The sequence below is a fragment of the Coffea eugenioides genome, chromosome 7 (assembly GCF_003713205.1).
Source record: "Coffea eugenioides isolate CCC68of chromosome 7, Ceug_1.0, whole genome shotgun sequence".
NCBI lineage: Eukaryota > Viridiplantae > Streptophyta > Magnoliopsida > Gentianales > Rubiaceae > Coffea > Coffea eugenioides.
Window position 1 is genome coordinate 27,537,727 of NC_040041.1, and position 14,240 is coordinate 27,551,966.

Genomic DNA, 14,240 nt, shown 5'->3' on the forward strand with positions numbered 1-14,240 from the left:
GCTTACCCAGTAAGCGAAGTTTTGAGCTTCCATGGTTTTGGTTTGCTGTCGTTGGAAATACTGATATATTAAATTTTTGTGGCCCTATTGCTAATTACGTAATACATGTCTTGGTTGAGAGTTAGGTGTAACCGTGACCAAAATCTTTTTCGTTTTCTTGGGTATATATCCCCTTATCCGATAAGGTTGCCATGAAAGGGGACAGAAATTGAGGGAATGGACGAAGGAATCATTTATGTCCACTGCCCAGTTCTTGTGAATTAGCAGCAACCAAGACTCTAGTCTCAGTGGGTCTATTGTGTCTAATATTTTCAGTTGCATTGCAATAAATTCTGGTATTGTTTTTTTAAAAAGAAAATTCTGGTTTTTGTATATAGGGATCGAAGGGTTAAATTAACACCCTATATCTGAAATCTACACTTTTGATGGCTTAACAAGTAGCATAGTTATATTGATTATGTACAGCATTAATCCTCCGAAGTGGAGCATAAGCTATGGATTTAGTTGACAAATTGATAAAGTCAAATCGGTCATATTTTATTCAAGTATAATTCTCAGAAGTATGCATGTTAAACAGTGTATATATTTATTCTTTTCCCAAAAATACCAGTTAGGATGATCAAGAAAAAAAATGAACCAGCAATCTAATTTTTGTTCTTTTCTAAAAATCACTGAAGAAATAGATAAGCTAACAATCTAATTTTTCTACAATAAGTTTAACGTTTTGCTTTTGAATAAATGGTCCTCGTTTGATTACTCTAACATTTAAGTGGCACTAGACTATTAAACCTCTCTATGGAGATATTAGATATACATATTCTACAATATTTTTAATCCAGGCTGTCCTACATATTATCACATCACTAAATGACTTTCTGATCTTAGCCGGTGACCACAATTTCATTTAGCTATGGTTTGTTTTTCAATTTACTTGACCGAGCTCAGGTAGGACATTAGGAACTGTGATGAGTCAATTCAGGCTAATTGTAAAGCGCATAGCCATCAGTGGAAGCTTTAAGGACTTTCACTAACCTAGAATTGGATGTTCTCATATTTAGTTCAAAGTCACGTATTCCTTAAAAGATATGAGCAATTTGAAAACCTGTCTTTCTTGTTAGTAAACTGATTATGCTCAAAGTGCCCTTTTTCCTCAAGATACTCCAGATTCTAAGTTTGTTAAAAGGAGATGCTAAATTTATCTTTAATGGATGTTAAAGATGCTGGTGGAGAAGGTCTATGCCTTGTATTCAAGTCCTTACAGATGCATGCCTTTTTTCCTTTTTGCCCCCTCTTCTCTTTTTGCGAGACTTTTCTGCTGCCAATAGAGTGGTGCACAGAAGCTAGAAGTACCTGTTCAGTGGTATGCAGTTGTCATTGTGCATTGCCCTTGCTTCTATTTTTCATTTTTTTTCCCTCCCCTGTAACGTTTTCTTTGACCTTGAAATCCCATGTATTATGTGCATTACTGAACACTTACAATCTTCATGGTCAAAATTTGTATATGTTACGAGGTTTGATTGTACAAAAATAGAGCATATGAGTTTTGACTGCATGCTCTTTTTTTGCCGTGCAAAAAAGATTGATCTTATATGGCTCTGTAAGTATAATGGGAGTAGATTGGTCAGTATGTGAGGAACTAAAGCAGAGAATTAGATAAGGAAGAACTGGAACTAAATCATTTTGTAAGAATTTAAAAGGCTTGTATGGCAGATTACAGTTATCAATAAGTTGGAAGCTTCATACAGGGAGACTTAGTTATATTATATAAAAGCTCCTTGTTCTGGTTTGATTAGAGAATCTTTTGGTCCTATAGCTGTTTGCTGGTTTATTCCTCTATCAGTGGTTAATTGAATAGGTTACTGTGGGTTATAATATCTGAATACAATTCTTAAGATGTTGACAGTGTTATCTGTTTGCATTAATTCTTGGTTGTCTATTATAACAGGTTGAAATTGCTAAGGCCTATGAAAAAGGTGGAGCAGCATGCCTCAGTGTATTAACAGACTAGAAATACTTTCAAGTAAGGATTTAAACTCTTCAGTCGTTTGGTGACTTTTTTCTTCAGGGTCATATAAGCCTGTCTCTGCAAGTCAATGTATTTGTTTTTAAGTTAATTCTTACTGCTAATTATCATCACTACTTTTTTGTTTCTGTGCTCCATAAAATAAGGGAGGCTTTGAGAATTTGGAGAAGATAAGGAATTCAGGAGTGAAGGTATTTTTTTTCTTCTTGATGCATATTTCTGCTGAATATTAGCTCGAAGTATTATTTTTGAAAGTGATTGCTGAAACAATTTACATGTGCAGTGCCCTCTGTTATGCAAAGAGTTTGTTATAGACGCTTGGCAAATATACTATGCTCGCACAAAAGGCGCAGATGCAATCCTGTTAATTGCTGCTGTTTTACCAGATCTTGATATCAAATACATGACTAAGATCTGCAAATTGCTTGGTTTAACACCACTTGTGGAGGTATGGTTATTGCTTTCTTCTTTCTTTCCTTTTGCTGTCTTAACAATTAATAGAACTCAATTCCCTCCTCACTTTTAGTGTTAGATTTAGGACGTTTAAGTCAGGGTAATTTTCATTTTCTTGTTTGTGATTTGTACAAAAATCGGAATATCAACAAAAATCTGTAATGATATCTCAAGTTTGTTTTTCGTCTTCTTCATGAAGAAAAAATTTCTTTTTTAAACATATGTAGGTTAGTGGTCCTTCTGTTCTCATGAAGGCTATCTAATAATTATCTTGGTACTTTACTTGAAGCAATTTTGGTTTTATTTTTTCCTGATTTTGGTTTTATTTTGTTTTTCTTGTCAAGTAAAACGTTTGAAGTATCAATGATTTTGACCTTTGTTTGTCATATCTCATTTTTTAGGTACATGATGAGAGGGAGATGGATCGTGTTCTGGGGATTGATGGGATTGAACTTATTGGAATAAACAACCGTAACCTCGGTATGTTTCTAAAGAAAATTCTATATCGATCATTTAAATCTTCTCCTTCTTGATTGTGCATTTAAAGTTTGATACCTTGATATTTTGATTCTGAAGCTGCTATCAAGTTTACATTCGATTGTAGCTGTATTTGGACAAAAATTAGTTCCTTGTATTCTTACTAACATCGATGAGAAGGCCTAAATATTTTCAAGTAGCTAATCATTTGCTGAAGTGTATATCATTTGCACTGTGATGCTATAAATAATAATACCAACAAATTAATTCTGTTATGACAATCCCCTACTACCCTTTTTTTTTTTAACTTTCTAGGAATTAACTTCTTTGACATACTTCCGCACGGCACCAATTGCTAGATGCCAAAATCTGGTGCTGGATACTCTTCCTAGTTATATCTCATCTTGCTTAGTGCTGATATTCAATATGGTTGCATGATATAACCTTTTTCTCTTAGAATGGTAGTTCGTAAACAGTCAGTCAGGAAAAAATGAGTTAGGTAACAATGGGTAAAGGTGCTCATCTTGAGGATGGGTGAGTGGAAACAAGCTATAAATCCGAAAAGAACAAGGATGAAGATGATAAAAAATGCACAACCTAGAAAAAATGTTAAAAGAGCAATGAGTAGCTTACAGAATCAGTACAAGTCATTTGTTGGAGTCTTGCAAGTTAATTTAGCTTTGTCTATCTGCAGAAACATTTAAGGTTGACATCAGCAATACTAAAAATCTTCTTCAAGGAGAACGTGGGAGAATAATCCGAGAAAGAGGCATAATTGTGAGTATCCTATTTCTGCACTTTTCTCATGCCCTTTAAGATTTCTCCTTCTTTGTTAAATTGTTGACAGAGGCACATGACTGCCTCATTACATATTATTTTGTCTAATCACCAATGTATTCATTTTCCTGTCTTCAAAATCTTTAGGTCGTTGGTGAGTCTGGACTTTTTACACCTGCTGATATTGCATACGTGCAAGAAGCTGGCGTCAAAGCGGTATGTTATGAATGTTTTGTAGGAAAGTTGTCTACTTTTTCTACTTCCACAATCATTTCCCATTCCCTTGAATGTATGAGAAGGGGCAGGAAAAGCTGCAAGCAGGCATCGATTCTAGTTGTAAACAATAATTACTGTGAGAGTCCAATTTAATTGTTCAATAAGTTGAGCTATTTAAAGAAGAAGAAAGAAAATAAAAAAAAACTGTTTTAGAGAGCTCTTTAGTTGAGCTTATGTAGTGTTGTATTTGTATAGATTGGACTGTGATTTCTAACTTCTTGCTGGTGTTGTAATATGTGGGCCCAAATTATATGAGGTTCTTAATGAATTGTAATTTTTGTCTTAATAATCTAAGTCTCATTACTTGTTCTTTATTATTGTACTCCTCCCCTTACCTACTTCTTTTACTCTTTTATGACAGATAAATGCTATTCATACTAGCTTTTGGAAGATATCTATGGTTATGGTTAAAGAATGTTGAAGACAAAATTGCCTTTTGCTCATGGAGTGATTCATTTAGATGTTCTTCAATTTCTTAAACTGTGATTGCTTTTGTAAATGTACCTTATGTACAAGTGATATTTTGGACAAATGTTATTTTTGTAGGCATTAGTTGGGTAATGTACACTTGAATTTGGCATTTGAGAATGCTATATTATTACCATGTAATCTAATGCAAATACTTTTGGTTATCAATCGTTCATGTTTATTTGTATGGTTTGTTTAAAATCAACGATTTAGCAATGATTACAGACCAAATTATGACTATTAAGGTATTGAAAAATTATCTAATGACAAAAAAAAGTTGTCACAAAATAGAAAATAAAAACTCCTTGTCACAACAGAGATTGTCACTAAATCTAAGCTACATTTGTGATGACAATTGTTGTCAGTAAAATAGTTATATACAATGGCTTTCGGTGCTTTTTAGTGACGACTTTAAGTAGAGCATTTTTGACAAAAGATCAAGTCGTTAATAAAACACTTCCGGATTGTCGTCACTAATGACCACTATTTAGTGACGACAATCAGGTCGTCACTAAATAGTTGTCATTAGTGACGACAATCTGGAAGTGTTTTATTGACGACTTGATCTTTTGTCAAAAATGCTTTACTTAAAGTCGTCACTAATGACAACTATTTAGTGACGACATTTTAGGTCGTCACTATTTACTTTTACCGACGGGGATTTAGTGACGACTTTGTGACGATCAAAAAGTCATCAATAAAAGGTATTTGTGACGATATTTGTATGTTCTGTGATGACTTTGTGTTGTCACTGATGATCAATTTTCTTGTAGTGACTTGAACTCTATGGACTTGATTCGTGCTTGGCTTATCTGATTACATGCTTAGCCTACTTGGTTTTGAAAAATGAAGTCGAGTGTGTACTTTATCGCACTCGTTCTCATTTGAAACAAATGACTCATGCTTAACATGTTTTGCCTGGTTTATATGACCTGAAATACATGCTTAAACCTGTCAAATGCTTGAATACATGACATGGTATGCTATGACTGTCGTTGGAGTGAATCTCCTCGACACTTACATGATACAAGGGGGACGCCCAAACTCATAGGCCGACCTTGGAACTCGAGCCGGCATGGGTTTGGTCAGGAACCTTGGTGAGCCATGAGAATCACATGATAAGCTTGATCTATTTGAGAGATCTCGCTTGGCATACTCGTAGAGTATAGCCTTATAAATGTCGTGCGGGCCCGAAGCGGTGTAGGGTGGACGGATGAGAAGTAAGTGGTGATCTACGGTTTGGAAATATCAACCCGGTTGACGGAGAGTCATCGCGGGAAGATATACGAATGAACTGGCAAAGCAAGTGGAACTTAGCTCCTGAGAGCTACTATATCCTTGAATTTTTCTGCTTACTTTCACTGGCTTTATTAATTACTTGTAATTATCTCTTGAACTGTTATTTGGGACTGTTATCTGAACTGCATGCTTGCCTGTGTGTTCTTGGCTTCACGAGCGTTTTGCTCACCCTGTAGATTTATTTTCCTTAACAGGATTGAACTCGGAGATATATTGGAGAAACCCTCCTAATGTACTTTTGTTTAGGATTTCTATTATATTTTGACTATGCCCCTGGTTTTGGGTTGTTCTTTTGGAATTGAAAGGTAACTTTTGGGGCATGATGTATATTTGGGATTCATGATGTACTTTGAACACCCGACGTGCGGGTTGGATAATGGATGACTATTGTTAAGTTTGAACGCTTCCACATTTACTATATTTAAGTTATTTACTTGTGTTGTGTAGATCGATAATAAGCTTGAATGGAATTGCTTGAGTCCTGACGAGAGCTAGGCAGGCGTCCCGCGGATACCCTTTGGTTCGCCTTAGGGAGAAGTGGAGGCGTCACAGCATGTGTGTTCTTGGCTTCATGAGCGTTTTGCTCACCCTATAGATCTGTTTTCCTTAACAGGATTGGGCATGGAATGAGACTTGGAGGAACCCTTTTGATGCACTTTTGGCTTAGGGTTTCTAATGTATTTTGGGCTATATCTCTTATTGATTGTACTTTTGGGAACCTAATGTATGATTTGGATATTTGATGTACCTGCATGTTATATATTTTGGGTATTGATGTAACTTTTGAGAATTTGATGTAAGCATTGGATAATCGTTATATATATTGTTAAGTTTGGAAATTTTTCGCACTTTCTTACTTATCTAGTGTTGTTGAATAGTATTGTGCTAATCTTGAACGGATATTGCCATGAGTCCTGGCGAGAGTTGGGTAGGCGTCCCGCGGATACCCTCTAGTTCGCCTTAGGGAGAAGTGGGGGCGTCACAGTTGGTATCTGAGTTTAGGCTTTAGATCTCTGTAGTGTGTCCTAGGTTTAAAAGTTTAGAATGCCGGACTGTGGAACTGGTTAGGGAGTTAAGTGACAGCTTGTGAAAAAGAAAATTAGAACCTAGGTTTGAATTAGTGGATGACAAGGAGTCTTGATTCTTGTGTGATACATGTGGGATTGTACGAAATGATCAGATCTAGTTTATTGAATATACCTGGACCTACATGAGCTTTTACTTTTAAGGGTAAGTTATGGGAGGTAATGGTGATATTAAATGGTCTCGGGACGCCTTCCGGTGGTCCATTATCGAGAAAGACCTAAGGGAGCATTGGAGAGATAATCCAATTCACAGAACTAGGATTTTATGTGATTTTCAAAGGTCTTGCTCGTGCCCAAATAACGAGGTGTTAATAGTGGTCGATCATTAAAAGTGGCTATCCGAGAAAACTAGGGTGATTCGAGGGGATAATCGAGCGTTGAGGGCAATTGCGGATGCCTAGACTACTAGAATTCCTGAAGTGGAGATTAAGATACTTAAGGAGCGAGGAAGACAAAGACTCCTTGTCAGAAGGTTTAAAAAACTAAGACTCGACTTGTTAGGGTAGTACCCGAAATTAAAGACAGGATAAATAAGTCGATGGTTGGGTGTGTTACCTTGGTTAAACAAGTGGAGACTGACAAGATATTCGATAAGGGACATGAGATCTAAAACTTCTAGTGCTGGAAATGAAAATGATCCTACGGAGGTAGTGAAGATTTTTGGCTCCACCAATCACTAAGCTAGTGATTTAAACTATTTTAATAGTTTTTGCCAAAGATAGACGGGGTGGCGCTCGCTTAAAGGCCATTGCATTTTGTATCTTGTTTCACTATGTTTCCTACCTTTTGATGCAATTAAATGTTACTCATGACATGCTTGACTTTACTACTTCATGATTTCAAATTCATGATTGAGTTGTACACATTTGCGATTATTTCGATGTCTTCCTTTTATTCCTGTATTTGTTTGGCGTGATAAAGATGTCACTTTTCAAACTCCGTTTATGTGCACTCACTGTATGTCATGCCTTTAAACATGCTAAATTTATGGGTGGCCAAATGAGTGAAAAAGGATCGAGGGCGAGGGGTTAAGCAACTCCCAACTCAAGGGGGCGATTATTGAGCGACTGCTAGACTGAACCAAAACCCTAGAAATGAAGGAAAATAATCGCGTAGTTATTGCTATTAACCAGACGATTGATGCCCTAGCACGATTAGTGGAGCACTAAAACTCTAAACCAATCAACCAGCCTGGGGACCAATAGAGAGATGTGAAAATGGAATGATTCTTGAAGTTTGCCTATCTAGGCTTCACGGAGAACCTAACTTCGAAATAATAAGATTGACTTGAAAGGATACAATAAGACACTAGTGAGAGCAAGAGGTTATGATTTCTTCTCAAACAACTTTGTAGATAAATATTGGAAAGTGAACTAAGACATGGAACCTCCATATTAAAGAATAAAGCCCCGTATCTTGTTGTGTTTGTAAATGATGATAGTAATCTTGTGAAAATCTAAGAACTTGCCCGTATTAAGCAAAGAATAGTTAAGATTTATATGCCGGGGTAACCTATAGATGGAAAAAAAATGCAAGAGTAATACGGCTCAAGCTTCCATTATGAATAGCTATTCATTTTGATCCTTTGATTTGCCTGGCAGGTTAGTATTTGACTTAAGTCAATTGGTAAGATGATAACTTTGGAAGAAATGCATAAAAAGATGAACATTCTTCGAAACGAAGTAGAATTTCAAAAGAAATAGGCTGACAACTGGAAGAACGGTGGAAACAGGAATATGCAGAGAAAACTGAGTTGCTACATAAGAATGTAGAACTGGAGAAGGAATATAAGGAAAATCCTCAAACTGGTCAAGCCGTCACTTCTCACGCAAATTGTGGATACTGTGGCAAGATTAATCACACCGAGGATAAGTGCTGGATAAAGCAAGAAAAGTGTCTGAGGTGTGGTAGTATCGAGCATAAGATTTCGAATTGTCCCAGTGCATCTAAAAAGAGGAAATACTCAACGGCCCGCTAGATTCGCCACAAAACAATCGAGTGTCAGATCGGGGTCTAAGTGCTAGAAGTTTTCGTGTGGGGGTAGATAACTCCACTAGAGGGATAGAGGTTGTAACTTTACTCTAGACTAGACTGGCACTTTTGGAGATTTAATCTTTTGTATAAGGGAAAGTCTTTTGTTATTTTGCATCTTGGTAACTCGGCACGTTTTGCTATAATCCCGTTGTTTCCCTTCCCCTTTTGAAATGGTTTGATAAGCCTATCCCAACTTGATGTACCTATTGTGATCCTTATGACATATGAAACTTTACTCCACTTTTGATTGGTTTTATGACTTACATGTATGTTCAAATCTTGCCCCACACTTTTAGATTTATAATAAGACACGAACGGTGTTAGACGTAGTCGAGATTGTGCTTGAGAATATAGACCACCCTGAGATCTTGGAGGCGACCAGGGATCGTGACCAAATCCAAAACTTGGTGTTGAAGTTGGGATCCAATGTTTGATCGCCAATTTGAGATATTAAAAGTGGTGAGATTTGGGTTAGTGAAAGGAAATATTTGATGGATTGAATGAGACTAACGATTAAGGACCGGATATCATATTTGGAATGGACGTTTGAGGCTATATATATAGATTATCGAGACTTGAACGATGTGACTATTAGGAACAAATATTCCGTAACCTCACATAAACGAGAATTATAATCAAGGGCCAGGAGCAACGCATAAGGGATTTAAAGTAGAGTTACTACCAACCGGGAAATCTAGGAACTGATGTGCTTAAGACCACTTCCAATTCCAGATGGGGATGCTTGAATTTTCAGTTATGCCTTTGGGTTGACTAATGCACTAGCAGCAATTATTGTCTTAATGCATCAAGGCTTTAAATCGTAATTGGATTAATCTGTGATGGCATTTATTGATGATATATCGGTAAACTCTATGGTTTAGAAAAAAATCATTGAAAAACACCTGATGATAGTTTTACAAACCTCGAGAGAGCGCCAACTTTCATTAAGTTCGATAAATGTGAGTTCGATTGGAAGAAAATAGCCTTTCTAGATTATACAATATCTAAGGAAGGAATTGTTATTGACTCAGTTACAGTGGACGTTGTTTAAGAGGAAATGACTAGAAAATTCTACTGAAATTTGGAGTTCCTGGAGGTAGTCGAACCTTTCCTTTGGTTTGATCAAGGAATTTTCCAAGAGTGCAAGACTTGGCAAGTTATTTGGGATTTTAAATGTGAGGAAGAATTTTAAAAGTGAAGGGTGTTTAACCGATGCACTTGTGTTAGTCCTACCGAGCGGTGGAGGTACCTTTGTGATTTATCTAGATGCTTTAACGGATGGATTAGAATGTATACTAACAATACAGGATGAGACGATTGTGTATGTCTCTAGAAAGTTAATATATCACGAGAGAAATAGCTAACTCATGATTTAGAGTTAGTGGCGGTAATAGTAGCATTAAGAGTGAAGGCGTAACCTATGTGAGGTAGACATAAGGCCGATTATGTTGCCCTATGACCTAGAAATTAAAATATCTAATGAGGAAAATCAAGGTTTGATTGCTAGTTGAATGAATAGAAATTGTGAAGTATGGGTTGGAAAAACGCAAGTTAATGATTGATCTAGTAGACTTAACCATTAAGAGAATGATATTGTCCTAGGTGTGAATTTCGAGGACGGAGGACCCAAAAATTTTCTTACTTATCGAATATTACAAGTTTATTTAAATATTTTTTTACTCATTTTCTGCGTATTATTTATTTCGACCATTTAAAATCCATTTATATGGAACGACGCCTCTTTTATATTTTTAAAGCGTTCTGTTGAAAAATTCACTTTTCGAAAATTTGTTTAGTTCGGAACAACGAGTACACGTTTTTCGAGACTATACTTGAATCGGGAGTGTATTAATATTGGAGAGTTAAGAATGATCAATGGTAGATTAAGAAAGCTTAATTGAGAAATTAATACTCGACTCATATGAGGACTCACAAATTTTCTTATTTTAAATTCCTATTTCTAGCTCATTTAAATATTTATTTGGCTATTTACTCAGAATATTTTATTTCAACCTTTCATACTCAATTACATGGAATTATGTCTCAAGTGTATTTTTAAAATGACTTGATTTGAAAATTATTTTTTCGAAAACTCGTTAAATGAGAATAGTGAATACGCGTTTGGAGACTATAGCCGATTTGAGAGAACAATAAGCTTGAAAAATGGGAAACTTGTACATTAGTCCTAAAATAGGTATTTTTTTATGTTTAAATACTCAAGTGATAGTTAGTTATACCATCGTTATAAGAAATCCTTGGAGATTTCACTTTATCGCGCTTAAATCGGAAGTACGCGTTTTTACGCGCGCGATTAATTGAGGGACTATAGACCATTATTTTTAGATTATTAAGAGTGAATAATAATAGTATGAATGGAAGTGCATTAGAGGGTTAGTGCACTAGTGAAACAAACTCGAGTGAAATCGAGCACGAAACGCGCGCGTACGCAGGCGATGGAGAGTTGACTTTTGAAGCAATTTCTGTCCACAAACTTATAAGCTTCACAAGGAAGCTTCTTCATCAATGTCACTTTCTTCTTCCTCATTCCAGCCGTGCAACTCCAAGGAAGAACAAGACCAAGTTCTCCATTTTCCTTCATCAATTCTTGCTTCAAATCTCCACCAAATCACCTCAAATTTTAACTACACTTAGCTAATCACTTGGTGAACAACTCAAGCTAGGAAAAAGTGGCTGCTTTCCACGGTTTTTCTTGAGCATATAGGACTGAAAATTTCTGCTTGGTTCATCTAAGCAAGTAAGTGATGATCAACCTTGAAATTTTTGTTTTATGGAAGTAATATAGCACTTATAAGTTCATATCTTCATGTGGGTAGCTTTGTTTATGTTGGAAAGTTGTTGTGTGGGCTCTATGAACTCCCACTATGGTTGGATGGACTGATTTGATGAGTTGTGATGTTATTAATGTTGGTTTAGTGCTTATATTAGTAGAAATGAGTGATATTATGGATGAAAGCTCAAAGGGAGTGAAGATGAAAATTTTTTCATTTCTGCCCCTGTGAATGCCGTGGCCCTTGGAGCAATTTTTGGTGGTTCTATTGACTTGTTTATGATGTATACATGTTGTGTGGGTTGCGTAGAAAGTTTCATCAAAAAATTTCATGATTTGGTTGGCCAAATGTTGTGGCAAAACTGGAAATTTTCCCGTAACTGCTCTAGCAGTGTTTTTGTTTTAGCTATAACTTTTTGCTCCGCGTCGAAATCGAGCGCCGTTTGCGGAACTGGAAACTAAACATTCCCAAATTTCTCACGGTATAAAATGCATGTCCTGATTCCACTTGAGTAATCCATACCAATTGTTTGAACATGACTGTTCTGTTTCGCTAGTTCACTGGAAGCTCTGTTTTTAGCAGCAATTTGATGCTCAAATATGAGCTAGTTTTGGACAGATTTTGAAACCGATTTCTTCTGAGAAATTGTAGCTTTATGAATCTAGTTTTTAACGCCACCAACCACGCTCAATTCCAAGTTGAATTGAGTGAATTGTGGCCGTATTTCGAAACTGACTCGGTGTTTGAAAACCCTCTTTTTTGCTAGTAAAAGCCTAAATCTTGGTTGGGACTTGTTAATTTGAAATTCTTGGTGTTAATCACCTACCAAATGTATCTTGGATGTTTTCTAGACATTACCTACATAGATGGACCGTGTTTGAGACACTTTGTTGGCCAAACGTTTTGAAAACTGAAAACAGAATGTACAAGGCAGATTTGCCTTGGAATTTTTTTAAACTTTAGTGATTTGGTTAACCAACTTCCCGTGCTTATTTTTCTATGAAATTTGATAGAGGAATAGCCTTATATGGTAATATAATCATACCAAATTTGGTGCCATTCTGAGTCCATTTCGATGCTCAAACAAAGTCCCAAAGTTTGTAACTTAAATCTGGAAATTTGCCCAAACGTCTCAATTTTTCAGCAACTTTGAGCTACTATAACTTGGTGCTCAAAACTTCGATTCTTGTTCCGCTTATTTGTTTTAAACTTTGAATGAAACTCTAATTGAGTTTCAAATTTGACAGGCTAATTCAAATTCTGTGAATTTTACTAAATTTCCAAAGTTGGCAAAAAACCAACTCCGAAACTGTCTAGCAAGCTTAAAACAGCAACTTTGAGACAATTCTTGAATACCTTCCATTTGGAATCATGGGAAAGTGTATTCTAGGACTTTTAGTACATTGGAAGAAGTTTCCAACGGTACCAAGTTTTCCAATTTTGGACTTGTAAAGAGTGAGATACGATTTTTCAAAGATCTCATACCAAAACTGAAATTTTCGAAACTTAAGGAAATGGAGTTTTTCGAATTCTCCTTCTTCCCTCGATATCACTTAAACATTTTACACTTGATTTCAAAGATGAAAACTCGATTTCTCTTGTGCTTTAAAAACCCCACTTTTGAACCTTGATTCGCGAGTAATTTAAGCTCATTTTCGTGAAATTTTTTTAAATTGTACAAGTGTACGATCATTCGTGATAATTGGGATATATACATGATAGTTCACAATTAATTGCTCAGGCTAGCACGAGGACCTTCAAGATGATCCCACGGTGAACGCCTAACTTCAAGTGACGCTTCTTCCTTGTTTACTTGGTGAGTGTCAAGTGCATGATTACTTGAACTCCTGTGAACTTGATACATGCTTACTTGTTATCCATGACTTGAAATTTTGAAAATGGAGTCGAGTGTGTACTTTATCGCACTCGTTCTCATTTGAAATGAATAACTCATACTTGAAATGCTGGAATATATCAAATGCTTGAAATTATCAAATGCTTGGATTTATCAAATGCTTGAATAACATGAAATAATATGCTATGGCTGCATACGTCGTTGGAGTGAATCTCCTCGACGCTCACATGATACATGGGGGACGCCCAAACTCATAGGCCGACCTTGGGACTCGAGCTGGCATGGGCTTGGTCGGGAACCTCGGTGAGCCATGAGATTACATGATAAGTTTGATCTATTTGAAAGATCTCACTTGGCATACTCGTGGAGTATCGCCCTATAAATATCGTGCGGGCCCGGTGTGGTATATACGGTGGACGGACATGAGAAGTAAGTGGAGATCTACGGATTGGAAATACCGACCCGGTTGACGAAGAGTCATCACGGGAAGGTATACGAATGACCCTGACAAAGCATGTGGAACTTAGCTCCTGAGAGCTACCATATCCTTGAATTGTTTCAGTTTACATTTCATTGGAATTGTCAATTACTTGTACTTTATCCTTTGACCTGTTATTTGGGTTTGTTATTTGGACTATGTGCTTGCATGTGTGTTCTTGGCCTCATGAGCGTTTTGCTCACCCTGTAGATTTGTTTTCCTTAAC

The 14,240-nt window shown here is 36.4% G+C and overlaps 1 pseudogene; it reads left to right on the top strand.

Annotated features, from left to right (window-relative positions):
• Positions 1 to 1,204: 1,204 nt before the first annotated feature.
• On the top strand, positions 1,205 to 4,400 carry LOC113777199 (annotated as a pseudogene).
• Positions 4,401 to 14,240: the final 9,840 nt, after the last annotated feature.